Raw genomic sequence first — 24758 nt, forward strand, 5'->3', positions numbered from 1 at the left:
TTATTATTGTTCTGGGGTAACATAGTTCCCAGGGGTTATTATTGTTCTGGGGTAACGTAGTTCCCAGAGGTTATTATTGTTCTGGGGTAACGTAGTTCCCAGAGGTTATTATTGTTCTGGGGTAACATAGTTCCCAGGGGTTATTATTGTTCCGGGGTAACGTAGTTCCCAGAGGTTATTATTGTTCTGGGGTAACATAGTTCCCAGAGGTTATTATTGTTCTGGGGTAACGTAGTTCCCAGAGGTTATTATTGTTCTGGGGTAACTTAGTTCCCAGAAGATTAATGGAAATGTTCTGGGGTAACATAGTTCCCAGCATAATTACATTGCTAATAAATGGTTATTAAAATGATCTGTCAGTGTTTATTTAAATTAGTGAAACTCACCAACTATTCGTAGTTGACCTGTTTTCTTTACATGTTTTCTAGGTATGCCCAAGTTGGAATGATTGATATGTGCTTAACTATCTGTGCTACCTGTTGGAAGCTTGCTGCTCTATATTTTGTAATGAATATATTAATGTCTTATCGGTAAAATATGTGTGTAACACCTAGACAGTAACGAAACTCGCAACAATGTAATATGTTATAAATTAATGTAGTGGTATTTTCTTTATAAGCAATGCTGTTGATATCAGATGTGTCTGTTGCATCCCGTGTACGTTTCTGCTGCGGTTACGGGGTGTTACATCATTAAATTTAAAGTAACGAATCAGGTGATTCGTCACGCACCAATTCGTTATGTGCAGCTAACGAATCAGAATAGCCAATTCGTTATATTTAGATAACGAACCCCTTAGTTCTTTACTCGCCATTCGCTATGTTACGATTACGAACCAGAATAACGAGCCGGCTAACTAATCAGAATAACGAATCACATGATGTTCAGATAACGAATCTAGATGACGAATCAGATGCTAATCAGATGACGAATCAGTTAACGAACCATAAGAAGCTTAACCCCAGCCAGGGGCTCTGCCCCTTGGGCCCCCGCTAGGGGCTGCCACCCCTAGAACCCTGCTGCCAGGGGCGCTGCCCCCGGACCCCCGTTCGTTGTGGGTTATAATTAAGCTAGATATACGATATAAATAGTAGCAGTTAATTGATACGTGTAATTGTTATACAGTTAGTCATGCAAAACTGAGGAAAGGGATTACGATTAACGGTGAACGTAACCGCATTCAGGTGAGTTTCTAGCCCCTTTCCTTGTTATGTTTTTGGGGATGTGTGCATACTCTATGCGATAGTTAATCTTAAATGGTATATGTATTTCATGTATGATTTATGTGATAGATATTAAGTTATGTACGTGATTGAAAGCTTGTCGGTACGTGAACGGTCTTCCGATATTGCACGTATTGACAAGGGAGGTATGTATATGAAAGATGGATGTGTATGATATATATAGGTGTATAACTTATGAATATGTATGAATGATTAAAGAAAGTATATGTACGTTACGAGTATGTAAAGGCAGTATGAACGAAGATGAAGTAAGTGATCAGACCCTAATAATATCTGAGTTAGAGAAGAAATGGATCAGACCCTAATAATATCTGAGATGGAGAAGAAAAGAGGGATCAGACCCTAATAATATCTTAGATAGAGAAGGAAGGGATCAGACCCTAATAATATCAGAGATAGACAAGAAAGGGATCAGTCCCTAATAATATTTGAGAAAGATAAGGACAGAGGGATCAGATCCTGATAATATCTGAGATAGAATGAACAACAATTATATAGTATGAAAGTATGTATGAATTATGTAATAAAAGTAAATTAGTAAAGTAATTATTATGTATCTTCGGATGCAAAATGGAAGGAAAGTATATGTAATTTATGATGTATGATTAACTAGAACTCAGTCAGTGTAGCTGACTTTTAGCATGCACGCAGGTGAGTAGAATGACACAGCTGGCTTGAGCGGGGACACATGGCAGAAGAATAAGAGTCTGGCATCTGAAGACGTAACTTGTTTTATGTTTAATGATTTAATATTGAAGGACAAAGAATGTTTTAAGACAAGTTATGGATTATTATTGTAATGTTATGAAAGTTTTATATTCCACGTAAAGTTTTAATTAACTCTGATGTTTAGAACTGTGTTTATGAGTAAATCCAACGTCCAATGTAGGTCACCGGTAACGGGGCCTTACAATATGTCATAATAATGCTAAGAATGAAGTATTGAGAGACAACTTAACCAATATGATCCCATGTCGAGATCTTTTTAGAAAAAGAAAAGAATAGATATAACTGAAATTTTAATCTCTTAATGCACCATTTGTTATTAAACATTAAATTTTAACAATAAATCTATTTGAAAAATGGTTTAAGGCAAAAAGAGTTGCATTTTAACCATAAAAAGGTATGAATCTGACAATACTAGCAAGCTTTAATGAACTTTTAGAACACTTAGGTGATTTACGTATTGTTTACACTCATTCTAGCAATCTTTAATCTTTAATCTTTAGGTCATTCTAGCAAGCTTGATGATTGGATATGTTGATACTAGCATGCTTTGACGTTTTTAAGCTATTCGAGCAAATTAAGTTGTTTTATTCGAGCATGCTTTATATTTGAATATGTTTGAATATGTGATTTCCAGCAAGCTTTGATATTTTTGAACTATTCTAGCAAATTTTGCTGTTTTCATTGAATGTCGAAGATATTCGAGCAAGCTTGATGATTATTTGAACTTAAATGATTTATTCATGTTTTATCGGGTAGACTTTAATAAATTACTGCTTTCGAGTAAACATAGATTGTTAGAAAGTTTGGTTATTCTAACACACTTGATGATTATGTGATATATGTCTGATTATGCTTTAGATATTTATTTCGAGTAAGCTTTGTAGTTTATTTAAAATTTGTATTTGTCTAGCATACTTGTTAGTTTTTGGTGTTATTTACTGAAATTACATAGGTTTACTAGTAAACTTTGTTTAACGAGTGAACTTTATGTTTATGGTACACTTGTATAAATAATGAATTATTCCAAGTGGTTTCCTAGCATACCTGTAAACTTTAGAAAATTTCCCAGCAAACTTTACTTTCTGGGTACACTTTGTGTTTAGACCATACATTTATATCAAAGGATAAATTAGTCTTCTCTAGCACACTTTGCAGTTTTGAAGTATTTTTGGGCACACCTTTGTATTGAAGTGTACTTGAATAAATATTTGTTAATTCTATAAATTTTTCGGGTAAGGTTTGTGACATTCATATATTCGAGCAAGGTTGAAAATTAGAAATATCCCTAAGTTATTATTTGATGATTCATTATTGATTCCTAGCAAGGTTGCCTATTTGATGTTTTATACTTGGTTATTTTTCTTGTGATTTTTTTTCTCGAGTAATCTTGTACATTCGAGTAAACTTCCTTCATCTTATCCTCTTAGCATTATTTTTAAGGACTTTATATATCTGTACAATTCTGGAACGAGAAAGCTTTGCAAATGGATATTACCTCGCAAGCTTTGAAAAATAAACCTTTCTTAGCAAGCTTTGTATACAGAAAACTTAATCGAGCAAGCTTTATGCTAATGTAACGATTCCGACTAAACCAGGTATACCCTAACCGGTAGACAATAGTTACGTTATATTTAATGTCGGGTACATGAATTACCATAGTAATTATACGAGAATACATGGTTCACTGAATTGATTGTACGTGAATATATAATTCATCGTATTGAGTATGCGATTAATCGATCGATAGTTATTGAAACCCGAACGAATCGAGGGTTCAATTATATACGATATCTATAATATTTAGTGATTTTACAAAGCATTAATGCATCGGGATAAGTAAAGTACGGCACAGAAAAAAAGAATTTCGATTTAATGGTACGTCGGTACGTTAAACGAAACCTTTAATACCAAACCAAACAAGAGACGATCGATCAAGCCGAAAAAGATGCGCAATTATTAATAATATGATGTTTTAAGTTAATGAAAGCCATGGTTTAAGTTTTTAAGGTTTTTAAAGTGGTTTATATAAATTTCTTTTTTTAAGCCGAAAACGACCATTTTAGCCTCGTTTTAAGCCGAATTAAACATTTAACCGAAAAACGAACTGAACCAGATTATACAAAACATTATTCGGATTGCGAATATCCAAACATGTGGCTAGAAATGGAAAGGTGGGTCCCACCCCACCCCTCCTTATTTCCGATCGGACCCAAAGGGTCTCACCCCATTCCTTCATTTCATTTTTTTTTATCCACCATTGCAAGATCTTCATTTCCTCTCAACATCATGAACTAAAAACCGAGAATTTTAGCAAGAAAACCGAGGTAAAAAGTCGAGTTATTTACGTTTCCATCTTCGTTTCTTGAGTTTATTTGCAAGAAAATGAGGTTTCAATGATGAAAACCGATTCTTGCATGATCAAGTGATGTCTACGTGTTATACAAGGGATCTTGGTCCAAGAAAGGAGTTAAACGAACCAAAAACGAATTTTTACGGTTTAAACTTTAGTTTTGAAACAATAACCGAAACTATAGTGTAAGAGGCTTGATTGTGAGTGTAACTTGCCTGGTATTGTGGTATGTTGGTTGTAGGTTCTGTATTTAGTGGTAGATAAGGCGGAAAGACGAGTTTGTAGCTTGTAGTGGCGGAAAACAAAAGGTATATTCGGTTTATGTTCGGTTATGAGTGTTTTGGGACAGATTGGGATGCATTTGGAGTTCGGTCATGAAATTTTACAGAGGTGTTAAATACATGAAAATATGAGTTCTGTGAATTTTTGGTAATTTATGGACAAAGGATGAATATTTGGTGAATTTAATGCTCGGTTTTGGCTAAAAATGGTGAAAAATAGTTAAATATCATGAAAAATTCTGGACAATTGCAGGTAAGCTTTCTATATCATGTAAAAGTCACACACAAAATTTTAGGTCAGTTGGAGAAGTCTAAGTAGGCTTTTCGGTTAAACGAGTTCTAGGGCTTTCTCGCTCGGTTTTAGTGAAAATGGCATGTAAAAAAAGATTTTGGTTCTGGAAAAATTACAGGGGACTATGTGGATGGCAGGGGACATCCAGGAAAAAATTGGGATTTTTCTAAGGTCGTTTGGTATTTACGACATATTTAGTGTTTAAATGGTGTTTAAAAATATATAAATAAATTTAAAATATAAAAATTAATTCTGGAATTATTTTTATAAAATTCCCCACTGTCAAAAAGTGATTTGTGCAAAATTTCAAGATCCGAGACTAAACGGATAATTATTTGTGCTAAAAAGAAAATAAAAACAAACTTTTAAAGCTTAAAACGCGTAAACCGGTAAAGCTTGCATAAACGAGCTGACTGGTGTATAAAAACCCTAAAAATGAACTATTTTCATATAAATGAGTTAAACAAGTAAAAATAAATCATCCGAAAATAATTCGGATGATTTGGGTAATTTTATCCGATAAAACAGTTTCCGGTGCATTAAAGACGGAAACGGGTCCCGCGGCCAATCGGGGCGTCTAAACCGAGCTCTAAATTCACAACTTTAATTAAATTATCAGTCAACAACTATTTTCGGGTCGTGTGTGACCAAACTCATTTTTGAAACGTAAAAACGAATAACCGTGCTAGGCACGCAAAACGGGAAAAACGACTAATAGTGATTTTGACTAGTGAACTCTAAACGATATCACAATCTGAGTCCGGAGAAGTGTTTATGGGTTAACATTGCCCCCGGAACGGGTACAGTACTGGGTTAACAGTGTCCCCAGATGTACTAGTTAACACGGTTAAAGATTATATAAACTATAATTGTATAATAACGATCGTAGGGATTATATTACAGATTGGACGTGTTAACTGATAATGATTGTTGTTACCTGCTTGCATGTGCTAAGGTGAGTTTCACGAGTCCCTTTTTCTGAATTGTTTTTTAAATATTTTCCCGGAGCGGAAAGCATGTTACTATTGAAATGTTTAAGTATATACTGAACGCATGGATTTGCGTGTATTTATAAATATTTGATTGTACGGGAATCGTATGGAATGGGTACAGTACTGGGTTAACAGTGTCCCCATATGTCCCTAGAAGTGTTTCTGGGTTCACATTGCCCCCGGAATGGGTACAGTACTGGGTTAACAGTGTCCCCATATGTCCCTAGAAGTGTTTCTGGGTTAACATTGCCCCCGGAATGGGTACAGTACTGGGTTAACAGTGTCCCCAGATGTCCCTAGAAGTGTTTCTGGGTTAACATTTGTTGGTACATGTTTTGTGGCCGTCGCTTGGCGAATAGTTTAGATTGTTTATGTTGTATGCTGTATACCTAGATAGTGGTCCACGCCGAAAGTCATCCATTCGAAAGAGCATTTTTAAATGGATACTCATTCGATCGAACCAGTCTCTGATTCGATCGAATGAGTCTGCTATTCGATCGAATAGGACTCATTCGATCGAATGAGTCCTGATCGAATAGCAGTGGGTATAAATACCCAGCTTTCAGTCGTGGTTTGTTAAGGATTTGCGTGCCCGGCGCCCAGGTGCTGTCCGGATGAGGGGGGAGGCCATGCTCGACCTCCCCCTGCCATATATCGTGATTTCAGTGTTTAACAAGCATGTAATCTTTCGTTTTTATCAATGAAATCGTTTGTTTCGTGTTTGTTTCTATCCGTCTTTGGTTATCAAACCTTCCGTCTCGAACCGGCTCGGATCGTCTCGGTCCCGACTGAACCAACAATTGGTATCAGAGCAACGGTTACCGCTAGAAGGGTCTAACAACCGATCTAGCAAGCCGAGCTCTTGATTTTATGCGTTCTGGACGTTAAACTGTTGGTGTGTTCTTCGTGTTCTTCGCGTTTTCTGGGCTGGCGATGAAGGAGTCGAATCTGCCATTCGATCGAATAGGCCTATTCGATTGGCTGATTCGATCGAGTAGGTCTTCCCGCTCAAAAGTGTCACATTCAAACGCCAGTTTTCCCGCCCATTCGATTGACTTCATTCGATCGAATCAGATTGTATTCGATCGAACTGGTTTTCCCGCTCAAAGTGTCAAATTCAAATAGCTGATCGAACCAGTTCTTCATTCGATCGAATCTGTGCTTCATTCGACCGAATGAGCCCTATTCGATCGAACATGTTCCAGACCAAAAAAAAAAAAAAAGTTTGGTTCGATCAGCTACACGAAAAAAAAAGAGTCTGGAACGCCCGCTTACACGAAAATTTGCCCAAGCCATTTTTATCAGTCGGGAAGTCTTCTGAAAAAGTTTGGCAAAAATAAAATTTTTTTCGACAAAATTTCCGGGAAATTTTCGGTTAATTTTCGGGTCAGTGATGAAGATTTTTCTTGACATCCTATACAAGTTGATTACAATCCAGAAAAAGTTTGGTGACAGTGAAATTTTCACTGATATTTGCCGGCAAAGTCAGAGCGTTTAAATGTTTAATAGTTAAAGCGGCAAATTGGGGCAATGAACAAAGCACAATCACCTGAAGGAATTATCGTTTACAAGTTTAATGGATAACCCCTTGTTCATTGAGCTTCTACAGTGGTGATTGTTATAAGAACACAGAAGAACAGAGAAAAGTGATTACTGATGAGTTATGATGTTATTGGTTTGGTATGTACACATTGGCTATTGTTTCTTTTTCTCCGCTGTTCGAGGATTGAGCCTGAAAATGTTGGCTACGAGCAACATCTGGGATGCTTCTTTAATAGGGTTCAATCTTGTACCTGAAAATGTTGGCTACGAGCTTCAGAAGAGGCTTCTGTAATAGGGTACAAGTATGGTTGAATCTGAAAATGTGGGATACGAGCTTCTGGGTGTTACTTCTGTAATAGGGCACAATCTTTGGCGGATGGGGTTGAAGAAAGGTAGATCATTCAACATGTCAGACCTTGAAATATGAATAACAGTAATTGAGTTAATATGTGGGGTAGTCAGGAGCATCTGACTATTTATGGGCCAACCAAGTTTAATTTATTTTCCGCATTCTGAAGATTCTGCTTTGTGGAGAGAATCTGAGTTTGAGTTATTGTGGGGTAGTCAGGAGCATCTGACTATTTATGGGCCAATCATGTTAAATATTTATTTTCCGCATGTGAGAATTCCGCTTTGTGGAGGGAATTCTGTTGAAGAATGGTGATTCGCAATCACGAAGTTAATGATGTGTCTTTGTCTCCGATGATGAATCTGCATACAAACTAATCTGTTTAGGGGGAGTAGCTGTGGATCGGAAGCCTCTGTCATTTGCCCAATACATTATTAAGTCAGCGGAAGACGATATGAGCTTACACGTCTATATATTGGGATACACGCCAACGTCCAAGGGGGAATTTCTATAGTTGGTTGTTTTTAAACAGATTGTTTTGTCTGAAGATGTCAGCAATGGAGAACACTTTGCATCATTAACTGAGAGTTCAGTCTAAGGGGGAATCTGCTGCAATGATGGTATTCTACCACGTGATTATCAAGCCAGAGCAGAGATTGACTGAAGATTGCAAGAGGTGTTTACAGCAATTCGCAAGCAACGTCCAAGGGGGAATATGTTGGTGCATGTTTTGTGGCCGTCGCTTGGCGAATAGTTTAGATTGTTTATGTTGTATGCTGTACACCTAGATAGTGGTCCACGCCGAAAGTCATCCATTCGAAAGAGCATTTTCAAATGGATACTCATTCGATCGAACCAGTCTCTGATTCGATCGAATGAGTCTGCTATTCGATCGAATAGGACTCATTCGATCGAATGAGTCCTGATCGAATAGCAGTGGGTATAAATACCCAGCTTTCAGTCGTGGTTTTTTAAGGATTTGCGTGCCCGGCGCCCAGGTGCTGTCCGGATGAGGGGGGAGGCCATGCTCGACCTCCCCCTGCCATATATCGTGATTTCAGTGTTTAACAAGCATGTAATCTTTCGTTTTTATCAATGAAATCGTTTGTTTCGTGTTTGTTTCTATCCGTCTTTGGTTATCAAACCTTCCGTCTCGAACCGGCTCGGATCGTCTCGGTCCCGACTGAACCAACAACATTGCCCCCGGAATGGGTACTGTACTGGGTTAACAGTGTCCCCAGATGTCCTTAGAAGTGTTTCTGGGTTAACATTGCCCCCGGAACGGGTACAGTACTGGGTTAACAGAGGTTTCACTTGTGGGCTCAGCATAATTACATCGATAATATTATATTATGATATGGATTTATCATGGTTTACTCAAATTGTGGAACTCACCAACTATTCGTAGTTGACCCGTTTTCTCACATGTTTTTCAGGTACAATTAAGATGAAGTGATTGCTTACGTGCTAAGTGCTTGATGTGTGTAAGATTTGCGTGTGGGATGTTAGGATACATTATATTAAATAGAATTATGTATCATATTGTATGATGTGTGTATCACCTAGACGGTAATGAAATATGAGATAATGTAATTTGAAGTATATTAATGTATTCAGTTTTCTTTATAAACAATGTGGTTGATATCAGAGGTGTCTGTTGCATCCCGTTTACGTTTCCGCTGCGGTTACGGGGTGTTACAGAAGTTGGTATCAGAGCCATTGGTTATAAAGAAATAGGATGTCTTTAAAAGATACCTAAAATATAACCAGTAGTTCAAGTATTATAGGATCTGAATATCAACTAATAATATATAGTGATGGGATCTGGGTGAACTTGGATGGACAAGTGAGTTATTATGGTCCGGAACATAATAACAGACTTGTCCGCACGAGGGAATTCATTGGAAGTCACTGGGTACATTAATAGGTAAAAATGGCAACATATGTGTAATGTATATAATATTATTTATACGTGCTAATGTGTATATACATATATGTACATATCTTGTGGGTACATGTATTGAAAATAGGACCCGGATAAGGAACTGGGGGATGAAATAATAAAAGTACCAAGGATGCTGAAATTTCTAGAGCATCGGTTGATGATAAGTCTGACTTATCGGGCCATAGTTATGATAGTACCAAATTAGATCTCCCGTTTGACATTACCCAGAAATATCTAGTAACCGTCACTCCCAATCAAAATTGATAAATCCCTTACCCTACCAACACCGGTACCGTATATCCTAATAACCCCCTATGTTCACCCGAACCGACGACCCTCACGTACGGGCGGACCTGTACCTGAACCCATTCTTATTCCATTAAGGTAAAAAAAAAAAATTTGATAATAAATGAGTAGATAAAAATAATATATAGAAATATATATATGTATTTCTCACTCTCAAACATATGAGTCATACCACCTCCAGATCGAGAATCACCGATTTTAGCGAACCTAGAACGCCTGAGGACACTGACTGAGCAAGTGATAGAGTGTCCCATAATAGTAATTGATAATATTTGAAGGCAACATGGGTTGCGCGATTACCTTGAACCGTGCAACTCCCTATGTTATCCTTACATCCGGTAGATGCCTATACCCATGTATACTCGAATAGAATGATTACCCATACACAAAGAGGTGTTGGAATCATTATAGCATAGTTGGTTGTTCGTTCGTAGGTGGTATACCGTGTATGCCGGATATACAAATAGACACGGATATTATAACTCCGTGGTACGTAATCGTTTGGTGCTCACGGTGAGCATGTATCGGTTATACTGACATGCAGAAGGATATTGAAATGTTGCATATTAAACATTAATCTTTGTTGAGAAAGATCTATATGTCAGTTGGTGACAAGGGTTATGAAACATATTTAAACGTTAACCGACGTCAGGCTAAGTCCTTATGATATTATATTTGTGGGACATATATACTAGATACTAGTATGTGTAATATGTATGATAATATTTGGTGTGTATGTATACCTGCTGTTATGATTGAGCTGGTAACGAGTTATACGGTGAGATTAGTATTGATTACTGCGTACGGGATGAATACGGCAGAATGACAAAAAAAAAAAAAAGAGTAACTCCAATGATGGAGATTGATATGATTCAGTTGATTGCTCAAAGATAGCAGATGATGATACCGAATGTCGTATCACAGATCACTGCTAGTGTTGATGCAAATGTGATCGCAGAATTATGGATCGAGCAATCACATGAATATGAATATTTCAATTCTTAGTGGTATTACTAAGAGTGATAATGTCCCACCGAATACTATTATGACTACAAGTATTAGTTATAAACTAAACATGAATAGTAGTCGTAATGAATTAGATCCGGTATGAAGGCTATGTTTGTTGGTTGTGTTAAGGAAATTATTAATAGTTTACTGATGGTAAAGGGAGGAATAGATTAGCGAGTGGGTAGAAAAGATCGAAATGGTTAAGGTTATTGGTAAGAGTCTAGAACATTGTGTAGCGAAATATGCTACAGATATGTTGGTAGATTATGTTGTATCGTGATGGAACACGATGGTACAAAATTATAGTTAGAAAATTATTACTCAGATGATATGGTCAGAATTTAAAATTCTTGTGCTAGAGCACTTTTATTCGAGTAATTAAGTTCAGAAATTGGAAACCGAGCTATGGAAGATAGAAATGTTGTGTGCTGATCACTTAGAACACGCTAATCGTTTGAAGGAATTGTCATGTCTGGTAACATGGCTAATTACTCCTGAAACTAAGCGAAGTGAGCGCTATATTGGGGACTAACTCCATCAATAAGGAGTATAGTCAATCCTGTAAAATATACAACCTTTGGAAGGGTTGTGTCACAAGCCAGCATATATATACTTGACTCCATGGGAAGCGGACTGGAAGGATGTTAGGTGAGACGTCGAGTGTTAAAGAAGAGAAATGATAAAGGTATAGTGCATGATAGGCTTCTGAATAAGTTGGTATGTCCTACAACCCAGAATTATACTAAGACTAGTTCTGGTGTGAAAACATGAACCGCATGAAGGGTCCTTCCCTAAGTGTGGAAAATATGGTTATCGGCAGGAAGAAGAATGTCGAGTGATAGTAGGCCACAGGTGTGGTAAAGATGGACGTAATGCCCCAATTGTAGAACCAATTGAAGCCATGTGAACCGGCAACCCAAACCCATTTGTGTACAACCACTCCGAACCCAACAACTTCAATAACAATCCATCCAAAGAAATCAAATTATGCCAAACAGTTGTACTTGCTATGAATGTGGCAGTACAGAATGTTTCAAGAGAAATTGCCCAAAGTTGAACCAAGGTGTCGTCGGAAGACGAACCTCATGACAAGCATCAACCTCTGATCAAGCAAGGAGCCGTGCTTTTGTGAGTAATTCGAGTAAAGCACGTCATGATCCAAAGGTGGTATTAAGTACGTTGTAGTTTTAAATCAATAGGCTTCAGTGATATTTTTACGGTCGCCGATAGAAGTTAGTTCCTGTTAACCTCCTACCATTTGGAAAGATACCGATTAGTGAAACTATAGAACCATATACTGTAGAATCGCTAACGGTAAATCCCTAATGGTTAACTAAATTGTTCGGAATTGTCCTATTATTCTGAACGATTAACATTTCCTTATTGACCTACGACCAGTAAAGTTAATAAGTTTTGACGTAATAGTTAACATGGATTGGCTAACTCAACATGAAGCTGAAATCAAATATGAAAAGAAGATGATTAGAAGCTCTCTTTCGGACGATGAAGCGATTACATACAGAGAAAAGTGTACGATTTAAAAGAAAACATATAGAAGATACCCCGGTGGTACGCGAATTTCCACAAGTTTTCCCAGAAGAACTTCCTGGATTACCGCCAACCCGACAGTTCGAATTCAGAATCGATTTAATACCTCAAGCTGGCCCTGTTGCTAAAGCATCTTACCGACTTGCACCAACTGAAATGCAAGAATTATTGGATAAGGTGTTATACGACCTAGTTAGTCACCATGGGGTCACCAGTGTTATTTGGGAAATGAAGGACGGAAGTGTTAGGATATGTATTGATTAGGGAGAATTGAATAAAGTGACTATCAAGAATAGGTATTCACTTCTTCGAAGTAAATGATCTGTTTAACCAACTGCAAGGGGCGATTTATTTTTAGATAATTGATCTTAGATATAGTTATCACCAAATGAAAAATCCAAGAGGAGGACGTTGCAACAACAGCGTTTCGGACTCGTGACGGCCATTACGTATTCTTAGTTATGCCTTTCGGACTAACAAATGCGCCGGTATTGTTCATGGACCTCATGAATCGAGTCTGTAAACCCTACCTCGACAAATTCGTCATCGTGTTTATTGACGATATTTTGACTTACTCGAAAAGTAAAGAAGAGCACGAGCAACTCTTAAGAATGATTTTGGAGCTTCTGAATCAGGAGAAGTTGTATGCCAAATTCTCCAAGTGTAACTTCTGGTTACAAGAAGTGCAATTCCTCGGTCACGTTGTAAACCATCAAGGAATACACGTTGATCCGAGTAAGTTTGAAACAATTAAGAATTGGCAAGCGCCTAAATCGCCAAAGGAAATCCGCCAATTCTTAGGCTTAGCTGGATATTATCGTCGATTTATAAGGAACTTTTACAGCATCGCCCAACCTTTAACTCTCCTGACTCAAAAGGATCGAAAGTATGAATGGGGAGAAGAGCAGAAAACGGCGTTTCAAACGTTACAGCAAAAATTGTGCCAAGCGCCGATTTTAAGTCTCCCCGATGGAGACGATGGTTTTGTCGCGTATTGTGACGCATCGCGTAGAGGGTTAGGATGCGTGTTGATGCAGAATAATAAGGTTATAGCCTATGCTTCCCGACAGTTAAAAGTACACGAGGAAAATTACACTACTCACGGCTTAGAATTGGGAGCATCTTCGCACTTAAAATCTGGAGACATTATCTCTACGGTACGAAGTTCACCATCTTCACCGATCATAAAAGTTTGCAGCACATATTCGATCAGAAAGAACCGAATATGAGGCAACGAAGATGGGTCGAGTTGTTAAACGATTATGACTGTGACATCCGTTATCACCCCGGCAAGGCTAACGTCGTAGCCGATGCCTTGAGTAGGAAATATCGGGTTAAGCCATTGCGAGTGCGAGCGCTGGGGATGATAGTCCAGCCGAACATTTCGGACATGATTCGAGTCGCTCAACGTGAGGCGTTGAAAGAGGAACAATTGGAAAAGGAGGGACTTTACGGCAATGAGAAGAATTTCGAACAGCGCGTGGACGAAATTCTCTATTTCAAAAATCGGGATTGGATCCCGACCCTCCATGACCTTCGTGATTTAATCATAGACGAAGCGCATAGATCGAAATAGTCATCCTACTTCCATTATTGGAAGGCGGGGAAGGAAGCATCGAGAGCTTGAAGCTTTCTATGGGTGAAGTAATTATCACCAATTTGTTAAATTGAAAATGGGCGTCACTCAAGCCATTTGAATCGATTCGAGAATCAACCAATCGGTTTTATAATATTTAAGATAAGTTGAAAGCAACGCGAGATTGGCAAAGGATTTATGCCAACATTCAAAGGAAACCATTGTCACTGGAAAGAGGTGACAAGGCATTTTTAAGGCATCACCTTAGAGAGGTGATATGAGGTTTGGCAAAACCGAAAATAGCCCCTTAATATATTGGACCTCATGAGACTATCTCCATGATTGGTCATTTAGTTTATCGATTAAAGTACTTCAGGGGCTAAGTACTATACATGATGTTTTGCCATGTATACGGATTGAAAAGTGACTAGGCGTTGAGGCAATGAAAGTACCAGTAATGGAGGTACTCATAGAAGACATACTTGATATCATAAATAATTCCGTAGAGATAGTAGACGGGAAAACTAAACAGTTTGGACATACCAAGCTTTACTGATTAAGATTAAGTGGAATTCACAGCGAGGACCAGATTATACCTGGCAACGCGAGGGTGAATTCTCAAGGAAAAACCCCCACCTTTCTCTCAGAAGGGGATAGTGGGCGTGTAAAATTTCGAGGACGAAATTTCTTAACGGGGGGAGAAAGTAACGATTCCGACTAAACCAGGTATACCCTAACCGGTAGACAATAGTTACGTTATATTTAATGTCGGGTACATAACTACCATAGTAATTATACGAGAATACATGGTTCACTGTATTGATTGTACGTGAATATATAATTCATCGTATTGAATATGCGATTAATCGATCGATAGTTATTGAAACCCGAACGAATCGAGGGTTCAATTATAGACGATATCTATAATATTTAGTGATTTTACAAAGCATTAATGCATCGGGATAAGTAAAGTACGGCACAGAAAAAAGAATTTCGATTTAATGGTACGTCGGTACGTTAAACGAAACCTTTAATACCAAAACAAGCAAGAGACGATCGATCAAGCTGAAAAAGATGCGCAATTATTAATAGTATGATGTTTTAAGTTAATGAAAGCCATGGTTTATGTTTTTAAGGTTTTTAAAGTGGTTTATATAAATTTCTTTTTTTAAGCCGAAAACGACCATTTTAGCCTCGTTTTAAGCCGAATTAAACATTTAACCAAAAAACGAACTGAACCAGTTTATCCAAAACATTTTCCGGATTGCGAATATCCAAACATGTGTCTAGAAATGGAAAGGTGGGTCCCACCCCACCCCTCCTTATTTCCGATCGGACCCAAAGGGTCTCACCCCATTCCTTCATTTCTTTTTTTTTATCCACCATTGCAAGATCTTCATTTCCTCTCAACATCATGAACTAAAAACCGAGAATTTTAGCAAGAAAACCGAGGTAAAAAGTCGAGTTATTTACGTTTCCATCTTCGTTTCTTGAGTTTATTTGCAAGAAAATGAGGTTTCAATGATGAAAACCGATTCTTGCATGATCAAGTGATGTATACGGGTTATACAAGGGATCTTGGTCCAAGAAAGGAGTTAAACGAACCAAAAACGAATTTTTACGGTTTAAACTATAGTTTTGAAACAATAACCGAAACTATAGTGTAAGAGGCTTGATTGTGAGTGTAACTTGCTTGGTATTGTGGTATGTTGGTTGTAGGTTATGTATTTAGTGGTAGATAAGGCGGAAAGACGAGTTTGTAGCTTGTAGTGGCGGAAAACAAAAGGTATATTCGGTTTATGTTCGGTTATGAGTGTTTTGGGACAGATTGTGGTGAGTTTAGAGTTAGGTCATGAAATTTTACAGAGGTGTTAAATACATGAAAATATGAGTTCTGTGAATTTTTGGTAATTTTTGGACAAAGGATGAATATTTGGTGAATTTAATGCTCGGTTTTGGCTAAAAGAGGTGAAAAATAGTTAAATATCATGAAACATTCTGGACAATTGCAGGTAAGCTTTTTATATCATGTAAAAGTCACACACAAAATTTTAGGTCAGTTGGAGAAGTCTAAGTAGGCTTTTCGGTTAAACGAGTTCTAGGGTTTTCTAGCTCGGTTTTGGTGAAAATGGCATGTAAAAAGAGATTTTGGTTCTGAAAAATTACAGGGGAATATGTGGATGGCAGGGGACATCCAGGAAAAATTTGGGATTTTTCTAAGGTCGTTTGGTATTTACGACATATTTAGTGTTTAAATGGTATTTAAAAATAGATAAATAAATTTAAAATATAAAAATTAATTCTGGAAATATTTTTATAAAATTCCCCACTGTCAAAAAGTGATTTGTGCAAAATTTCAAGATCCGAGACTAAACGGATAATTATTTGTGCTAAAAAGAAAATAAAAACAAACTTTTAAAGCTTAAAACGCGTAAATAGGTAAAGCTCGCCTAAACGAGCTGACTGGTGTATAAAAACCCTAAAAATGAACTATTTTCATATAACTGAGTTAAACAAGTAAAAATAAATCATCCGAAAATAATTCGGATGATTTGGGTAATTTTATCCGATAAAACAGTTTCCGATGCACTAAAGACGGAAACGGGTCACGAGGCCAATCGGGGCGTCTAAACCGAGCTCTAAATTCACAACTTTAATTAAATTATCAGTCAACAACTATTTTCGGGTCGTGTGTGACCAAACTCATTTTTGAAACGTAAAAACGGATAACCGTGCTGGGCACGCAAAACGGGAAAAACGACTAATAGTGATTTTGACTAGTGAACTCTAAACGATATCACAATCTGAGTCTGGAGAAGTGTTTCTGGGTTAACATTGCCCCCGGAACGGGTACAATACTGGGATAACAGTGTCCACAGAAGTACTGGTTAACACGGTTAAAGATTATATAAACTATAATTGTATAATAACGATCATAGGGATCATATTACAGATTGGACGTGTTAACTGATAATGATTGTTGTTACCTGCTTGCATGTGCTAAGGTGAGTTTCACGAGCCCCTTTTTCTGAATTGTTTTTAATTATTTTCTGTAGGTTCCTGGACGGATTGTACACGGGATGTCGCTATCTGCGCAGGTGCGGAATCCCTGCGTAGGTAGATACGAGTGCAGAATATGTAAATCAAACACACGAGCAATGAACGAACACGTTATATTGATAACCGAACACGTGACTCGAGGTCACTATTACAGACACTGACTAGCAAACACGTAACACTCGAACTGAACAACCGAAACGAAAACCTAACCAACTACTTAAACTGTTACAGCGAACAGTTTAAATAGACACGACAACTTCGCCTCAGGCGAAGTTGTCTTTAACTTCGCTTGTTCAACAAGTTCGCCTGAGCGAACTTGTTGACAACTTCGCTTGTTACAAAAACATAAACATAATCACAAACATAATTACATTACAGACTCGATTACAAACGTTAGACTATGAACTACTGACACACATGTACCAACAGACTCCCCCTTGGCAGTAGCTTCATATCTTGATCTTCAAATCTTGAGTCTTGTAATCTTGCATCTCTACGCGTGCGCTCCCTCTCTAACACACACCGACACCACCCATTGATATTTCCTAGCTTGATCCTTCCAAGCAGGAATGTAGAAGATCTTCTTCTCGTTGAGCACCTTCAGATCAGCCTGCGATAGATTAACAAGATGCATCGGGTCGTAAACCCTAAGCACTTCTTGTTCATCCTCATCTTCCATAACCGCCCCGCTGTCTCACAGTCCACAAACCACCATTTTAGGTCTTTGAGCACGTCCTTGGGCATGAGCTTCATCGGTACTTCTTTAAGGCACCGGATCGGTTTATATTTCATAACCATCCAAGGTTTTCCATCAGCTCTCAGACCTCTATCCTTGTCTTCGACAAGTTTCCCCTTTTGTGGTCTCATCAGCTCAAACTTCTTCTCCTTAATACACTCCTTCCACACGATCTTCCCGATGATTCTAGCCATGTTGTCTTCACTTCGGTTTATCAATCCCAATCTGGCTAAATCTTTTACCTCACATTCAGGCAGTGTGTTTAAAGATCTCAACGTTCTCCTGAAGTACTGAATTCCATCGTATCTTTTGATCACGAAGAGCCGCAGCTGCTCATCATATATCCAACAGATAATACCTTTCTTTGCTTCTGCGTATCCCTTAATATTGTAACTCTTTTTGAACATTTTAGGGATCGCCGGCTTCTTCGTCTTTATGAACCAGTGAGCACAACCCTCCTTCCAATTCGGTTGTTCCTCCCATTCAGTATCTTCCACCACGCTCTCATCACCCAACTCTGGTCTCTCAACCTCCGGAATCTCGTGTTCCACGGAGTCATCTACAATCTCCCCTTCCTCTATCACATTCTCAACAGTAATTTGCTCACCGATCTTCTCAATCTCTTCAACCGGCAGCACATCTTCTTCCAGCATAAAATCATCATCATCCTCATCCAGCTCTTTTAATGCGTCTATAACATCTTCAACATCAGCATCATCATTAACATCTACCACGTCGTCACCGGCTGCGCTTGCAGACTCCCCCTCAGCTGTGGAAGCCCCAAGAGCCTGAGAGGTTCTTGGCAGCTCACCACCTCCACCTTCCGGTGCATTGGGATCATCGTCTTGATCTTCTCTCCGTTTTGTCCTCAACTCATCTCCCCTACAAGTCTTCTCCCCCTGAGATGCCAAGAATGCCTTGAAGGCATCTATTACGTTTCCGTGTTCAACCAGGAGGGCTGCTTGTAGTCGATTGGATTCCACTAGGCGTTCAATGGTCTTTGACTGTACAGCAACAATCTGCTCTAGCGATGCAATCCTTTCGGAGTCAGAAGTAGGCGTTGGAGTTGGCGGGACATCAGCAGCAGAAGTTACCGCAGGTGGTACACTTGGTAACCCTGCAGTAGTAGTGACGGTCGACTCAACAAATCGTGCAACTACCACCGGTGGAGTAAGCGATTGGGGTGGTAGAGACACAACTGCTGGGGCCGACGTCTCGACGGCAGTAACCTGTGCTGTAGTAGGAATAAGAGACATACCAGACAAGGCAGGTGGAGCAAAACGTACCAGCCTTGAAGATTCTCCAGCTCCCGAACCCATACCTGTCCGTTCTCTTCGTGAACGCCTGAGCACAATCTGAACTGCTTCCTCTTCATCCACTTCCTCATCATCCTCGTCAACAGTTCTCGGCCTCTTTCCAGTCGTTCTCTCCCGAGACACCATTAGTCGTCTCGCTTCAGCAAATGTTTCGTCAAGATCGGAGTCAGCTACCGAAGTAACTGCTCTAGTAACCTCCATGACCTGAGAACCTGAGACCTCCATATCAAACAATCCATGGCCGCTAAAAGCAGCATCAAGGTCGACGTTTTCAGCAGTAGACACAGCAGAAGATGCAGCAGCTGGCACAGCAGCAGAAACAACAGTAGATACAACAGGCGCAGCTGGTACAGCATGGGGTGCTGCTGCCTGATGTGGCTGTGGGTCTCTGAACTCGTCCCCTCCTGCAGGAACATACCCCGGGTTGATAAGATACCCGAACAGTGGAGTATGCCTGGGACGCAGCTCAGGCTTGCTACGTGTGCTCGAAGTCCGACACTGCGCGAAGATACGTTTCGTCACACATTCGACGTATCTTATAGGGCGTCTCTGCGGTAGCGACGGAGCGACATGATTTAGAATCATCTGTAAGAACCGAGGATACATAATAAATCGCTCGCGCGCCACAGCCCTCCTCTGACGATCAATCTCGTAAAATATCAGCTGACTAAATGAATATCGTCGGTTGTAAGTTAGGGCAATCATGGCTGACTGCATTGTCGCGCCCATCCCATCCGTTCCTGCCTTCCTCCCAGACATGCATACAATCAATACATGCATTAGGAAGCGCCACTGATCCAGTAAAAAACCTTTCCTCCTCTGTGTATCCCCCAACGGACCTGAATAACCCATCCTCAGGTACGCTCCATCACGAAAAGGAGCTACGAACTCCGTTGGGTCATCCCTTGTCTCTTCTCCAAACTGCAAAGCCAACCGTATATCTTCAGAAGAAAACTTTATATCATGACCATTTACGGTTGCTCGCATCACCGGGGGCTCAGGCCTGCAATCATAAAATACCGTCTGCCAAAAGTCTTCTATGTTAGGCAGTGAAATGGGCAGGGTATTTGTGATCGCATGAAAGATCCTTGAGCGCTGGAGAAACGTGATTATCTCCCTGTAGTCTTCCACACCTCTTGCGTCTGGATCTAACGTGATGTACTGGTTATGGGCCGGAAAGAACTGTCTTTGCTCATCACCGTCATCACCACCAGCACCGCCAACAGCAGCCATATCTGCACAAAACAAAACAAGTTAGAGAACGGTTAAGCAACTCACAAGTTCTCTTTGTACCACGAGCGAAGTTGTGATTAAACCTGTACAGGCGAACTTAAAGGTGAGGCGAAGTTGGGAACAACTTCGCTTCATCTGTAAGTTCGTCTAAAAACTGTTAAGTGAATTGGTATAGGCGAAGTTGATGATAACTTCGCCTTAGCACAACATCGCCCCAGGCGAACTTGAGTTCAAGGCGAAGTTACAGATAACTTCGCCACAGGCGAAATTAAGCTTCAGGCGAAGTTGTGGATAACTTCGCCTAAACCCTAACTTCGCCTGAATCTGAAACGGCGAATGTTCAGATTCAAAGGGTCTAGATCCGATGATTTCGGACGATTTGAAGATCCAGGAGTGAAGAACAACACATATTTATGGAATTAGGACGAAAAGTTCGTCCATGAACACGTACTACAAGGTTGAAAAATTTGGTTTTGAAGGACCGACGACCCGAGGTCTCGAACCGGGTGAAAACTATAAAGAACGAGTATGTTTATGAAGGATATCGACAACACATACCCTCACTGAATAATAGAAACCGGAATCAAAGATCGAAAACGGAAATAACTCTAGTTCGCCGGAATTTTTGTAAGTTCGCCGGAAATAAGTTGAAAATAATGATACTGTTTACTGTTGAAAAGTCCTTATATAGGGCAGAGTTTGTTCAGGCGAAGTTACGCTTAACTTCGCCTAGGCGAAGTTAAACACAAGTTCGCCTAATTCAACAACTTCGCCCGAAATTTCCAAAATTAAACCTTAAAGTTTGATGAATTTTGCAATTAACATTGGAAACTTCCAAAAAGAGTTAACCAAAAATGATCATGTCCAAGTAACCAGTTATAAGATAATACAACTACAAAAATAGAAAACTTATAAAAATTTAACGAAATAAGGGATCAAATTTCAGTCTAGTCAGGGACCACTGCGTTTTAGAAAAGATCCTAACAGGAATCATACTAACTACGTGACTATCACTTGGATCCGTGTTTAGCTGTATTATGACATAGAGAAACAGGTTGTAGGCATGTAAATAACTTAAATGGTTATCATCGTTTCTGTGATACGGATTAAGGTTCAGTTAAGCTCAAAATTTAAGTGGGCAACAACTCAGAGATAATGATGCCTTCTATCTATTCTCAAAGCGTATTTGGCTATACCCAAGTCATCCCGAATTGACTTCGACCCATAGTGTCTGATTAACTTGTAGATACTCGTTGTCTGCTTCCCGTTCTCTTCTTACTCCAGAATTGAGAAGTCTTGATTGTTACAATGACTCATAAGTACTGAAAAATATACATGTATATTTTAAAATTTATTTTTTTTTATTTTTTATTTTATTTTTTTTTTAACTATACATACTTATAGACTTCGGAGTACTAAACCACTGCAAGTCCCGAATCTGGATCACTGCAGTGTCTTGCAATGCTTTCTTCACGGGAATCAGAACACTCACGGACTCGTGTATGACTGGGTAGTCGCTTTTCTGCCTATCATTCGGAAAGATATGTATGAAGACATTCAAAACTCTTAAGGAGTTTCCACGTAAAATCGAGTAATTTAAGTTAATATCACATACACTTTTACGCACCATAAAAACTACCATGACATACAATGACTGTTCTAAAGCCTTTTAAGCTTAATAACTTCAATAGTTAAGCACACACAATCAGTATATATATCATTTTCCAAGGTTGGATCAATTTTCTGTTAAACAGGCAAAGAACTTCTTACGAAGTATTAGACTTGAAAAGTAATTTCATTTCCCTATAAAATTTTTGATTTCAATCGCCCCGATCACGTCAAAGTCTTCAGGTAAACGGCAATCCTGAAGATCCAATGGATCAACTGGACCGACCACATACAAGTATGTGTCCTTCTTAATAAGAATGACCGACTAATTTTCAGCAACTGAAAGAACACACGTCATAACTGCCCCGATCACTTTCAGTCTTCTGGTTAATGGCGATCCTCATTCTCTAAGTCGAAACGAGGACCAAAACATATCCGAGGATATGTCCATCAAACTGAGGTAACCGACTAATTTTAAGCAATAATGACATTTTTTTTTATTATTTTTTAAATAAACACAAAGACATGGTTACTCGGGATTGATCATCCCGTTCAGCTCAAATAGGTTTTGAAATCTGGATTTATCAAACGCTTTTGTAAACAAATCAGCAAAATTTTCCAGTGTATCAACCTTTTCGATCTTGATCAGTTTCTTCTCAGCACAATCCCGTATGAAGTGATGACGAATGTCAATATGCTTAGTTTTACTATGCTTCACGGGATTGTTAATTACTGAGATGGCGGCAGTGTTATCAATTAAAATAGGAGTGAGTAAGAAATTCAGACCATAGTCGCGTAATTGTTGCTGAATCCACAAAACCTGAGATCAGCAGTTGGATGCTGCCATGTATTCAGCTTCGCATGTTGAAATTGCAACTGATGTCTGTTTCTTGCACTGCCAGGAAACTAATCTTCCTCCAAGAAACTGACAGCCTCCTGTTGTTGACTTCCGACTCTGATTGCATCCTCCATAATCAGAATCTGTATATGCCACCAGTTCAACGTCTCCTCCCTTTGGGTACCACAACCCTAGCTTCGGCTTGCCTTTGAGATACCGCAAAATCCTCTTCACACCTTTCATGTGAGATTCCTTTGGGTTTGCCTGAAAACGAGCACAAAGACAAACATCAAACATTATATCAGGCCTAGAAGCAGTTAAATACATTAATGAACCTATTATTGCCCGATACAGAGTTGGGTCCACATCTGCGTCACCATCTGATTCAGCGCCCAATTTGTGATTGACGCAGATTGGAGTGTCATATGGAGAACTGTCCTCCATCTTGAATCTCTTCAGCACATCATGAACGTACTTTGTCTGATGAATGAACATCCCGTCCTTCTTCTGATCAACCTGCAATCCTAGAAAGAAAGTTAGTTCACCCATAGCACTCATCTCGAATCGTTTCTTCATGACAGCCTCAAAATCCTGACACATGGATACTCTTGATGCAGCAAAAATGATATCATCCACGTAGACTTGAACCAGCAGGAAGTCACATCCTTCTCTCTTCACAAACAACGTACTGTCGATCAATCCCCTTTCAAAACCGTTTTCCAGCAAGTAGTCTGATAACGTTGAATACCAGGCACGAGGTGCCTGATGTAACCCATACAACGCCTTGCTCAACCTGTATACGTGATCAGGAAAGTCTGGGTCAGGAAAACCCGGAGGTTGCTCAACATACACAACCTCATCAACTTTCCCATTTAGGAACGCGCTCTTCACGTCCAACTGAAATACCTTCATCTTTTTAAAAGAAGCAAATGCCAAAAACAATCTAATCGCTTCTAACCGGGCGACAGGAGCGAACACCTCATTGTAATCAATACCCTCTTGCTGATTAAAACCTTTAACAACCAGCCTCGCCTTATTTCGAGTGATAATTCCCTTATCATCTCTCTTGCACTTGAACACCCATTTTGTGCCTATAGCATGCACATTCTTTGGTTTTTCAACCAAAGTCCAAACTTCCATCTTTTCGAACTGAGCCAACTCTTCTTGCATGGCTTCGACCCACGAGCTGTCCTTTAAAGCCATTTGATAATTCTTTGGTTCAATCTGGCTTATAAAGCAGGAGTACAAACATTCGTTCAGTATACCCGTTTCCTTAATGCTTGTATAAACACAGGTGTGCTCAGTCAAGCTTTTTCTGGTTTGTACACCGGTGGACACATCACCTAGAATATTCTCCAAAGGGTGATCTTTGTGAATTCTCGTGGTCGGAACAGATCCGACATGCAAATTATCTTCCAAATTTGAAGAGATCTCATCAATGGTTGTTTCTTGCTGAGAGTGAAAAGGATTAATAAATTCATCTTCAGTTGAGGCCGCAGGGGTACCGATAGTGTTTGATGTGGAAGGTTGAGATTTCTCAATCAGCTGTCGTTGCAATAGATTCTCTTCCTCATCAAGTATCATCTTCGTCACAGCTCTTTCGTCTTCTTCAGAAATTTCCAAATCAGGTACGTTAAACGACTTAAAAAGCTTAACATAGTTGAAAAGCTCAGCAGGTCCATTGCTTGGTTTTGGCGATTGGTAACTAGTAATGTCGGTGTTACAAACCACCTCCACCTTGCAAGTCGAAGTATTGAAGACCCGTCTGTTGGGAGTCCCAACTACATAACCGACTAAGATTCCTT

Source organism: Bidens hawaiensis, unplaced genomic scaffold (assembly GCF_021521415.1).
Source record: "Bidens hawaiensis isolate Kalapana, Puna unplaced genomic scaffold, B.hawaiensis_p1.1 tig00011633_1, whole genome shotgun sequence".
In the NCBI taxonomy this organism is placed as follows: Eukaryota; Viridiplantae; Streptophyta; class Magnoliopsida; order Asterales; family Asteraceae; genus Bidens; species Bidens hawaiensis.